We start from the raw sequence: 2,326 nt of genomic DNA on the forward strand, positions 1-2,326 counted from the left end.
ACAATTGCGGTTCAAACTTCCCCAGGTCCCTGGTTAATGTGACCCTGCTCAGTTCAGTCTCAAAGGGGGAAGAGCTGTGATGAAGTGGGAATTTTTCTGTAATAATTTTATGAATTCTATGTGTGCCTCAGTTTACCCAGTACGCTGCATTGTTACCCAGTGGAGTGAAAAATGCCTTTTTGCTCTCAGGGCAGGCTTAAAGATTGAAAGAATAAAGTGAGAGAGCTTAAAGATTAAAAAAGAAAGCTTTGGTAAGGTTTAGAGGGAAAAAGGAAAGAAAGGTTGTTTGGTTAGGTTTAGTAAGGAGAGATGATTTTAAAGGCCTAGCTGGACATGTTATTAAAGAATAGAAAGAGAACTTAAAGAAAAATAAAGATTTTTGTTTCTAAAGGGTCACTTTGAAAGAATAGAGGCAAGTTATTAAAGAAAAGACATTTTTGGTGAGGTTTAGTAAGGAAAGGTGTTTTTAAAGGACTAGTTTGGTACGTTATTAAAGAATAAAAAATTTTGAGATAAATGTAAAAGGTATATTAAATATAAGGGTAGGTTAAGAAAAGAGCATTTTAAAAAAGAGTTAAATAATATTGAAAAATAGGTTAAAAAGAATACAGATGGCCAAAAAAGGGCATTTACTAAAGCAGAAACTGTTTAGTAAACACATGGTAAAAATATAAAGGTTGGTTAAGAAAGAAACATTTAAACTATTAAACACAAGGATAGGTTAAGAAAAGAGCATGTAAAAAGAGTTAAATAAAAGAGAAACATATAAAGAGAGGTTAAAGAGAGAACAGGGCAAGAAAAGGGAAAAGAAAGCCCCTTTGCAAGGGCAAAGATAGACAGCACGTACATGGTTGAGTCAGAGAGAGAGAACTTACCCTTCCAACTGTTCCTGGGGAAAGAGGCAGTTTCCAGGTTCACAGCCCCTCAGGCTAGTTATCTCCACCTTTGGATCAGACCAATCAGATGCTGTTCTACAGCTGCATCACAGACAGGGCCGTCCTTACCCATGCGCAAAGTACGCAGCTGCATAGGGCTGCAGGACATTTGGGGCACCACATTTCCGGTGTCCTGCACAGCTGTGTGCTGCGCCAGCCCCTGCTCCACCCCTTCCCGCCCCTGCTCTGCCCCAGCCCCACCCCCCATTCCACCCCTTNAGTGCAGCGGCCCGGCCCCAGCCACACCGCCGGTGAGTGCTGGGGGGTGGTTCCCCGTCCCCCAAGCCAGCCCTGCCCCCCCCCCACAGAAGCTTGGGCTAGCCCCCCCATTCCCCTCCCCCCACAGAGGCTTGGGGCCCCATACTCACCCCCTGCGGGGGGATGTGTGTGTGTGTAGGGCCCCAGAATAGCTAGGGACGGCCCTGGTCATAGCATACATTTTCCTGAACCAATCCTATAGTCCCAAGATTTTTAAACAAGAGCCATCTCCCTCCCCCTTTAACAGCCTTATTCCTCTCTAAAAAAACAGATCCCAAGCATCTTTCCCGCCACGTAGCCCTTTTACATAGGGGCTTTAATAAAGGTTAAAACCATAAGCCCTTAGTAACAAACAATTTTAAAACGTTTTCCCCTATGTTTTATACTAACGTGGGTTTTTTTTTAGTGAGGACAATTTGAAGCTGTAGCAAAGGCCCTGTTAGCAAGAACAGCATCTGTGAGTCAATGGATCCGAGATAAGAAGTTTGTTTCTTCCCCCACTTTTTAACAAATACAAGTGAAAGTTATATTAAGTCTTGTAAAGAAATAAACACCTCAAAAGACAAGCATATATAAAGACACATCCCTTTATTTAACATTTGTACATGTGTGTTTCAATTTAAAAAAATGAGCATGCAGAAAACACCCCAGAGTGAAAAGCACAGAACCTAAGTAACAGCTAGTTTATATTCCCCTTCTTCTGTAATCCAGTGGATCAGAGAGAAGTTTATTTTCTTCCCCACTTTTTAACAAATCCATGCAAAAGTTATATTAAGCTTTCATTTTCTTAGGACTTTTAGATTTAAGTAGGATTTTTTCTGTTGCATTATCAGAATGTCTTTGTTTTTAAATGTTTGCAATCCATGTGCTGAGACACAGCTTGTTGTTTCTTGTTGTTTCCTTTGACTACCCTTGTTTTACTGCTGCAAGTCAGGTATTGCAAAATACTACTTGTGCATTAGGCATCCCATCACTGCCACCAATTGTCATGGAGACAGAGGATCGATGCTACACCCCCAGCTTTGGAAGAGGCTCTAGGAGGAACCCCTTCAATCTACCAGACCCTCCAGGGGTCCCTCTCGTCCTTCAGGATAAGCAACACTGCTTCACTGCCTCCTTAGATTGGACCTTTA

This window comes from Trachemys scripta, chromosome 18 (assembly GCF_013100865.1).
Source record: "Trachemys scripta elegans isolate TJP31775 chromosome 18, CAS_Tse_1.0, whole genome shotgun sequence".
Taxonomy (NCBI): domain Eukaryota; kingdom Metazoa; phylum Chordata; order Testudines; family Emydidae; genus Trachemys; species Trachemys scripta.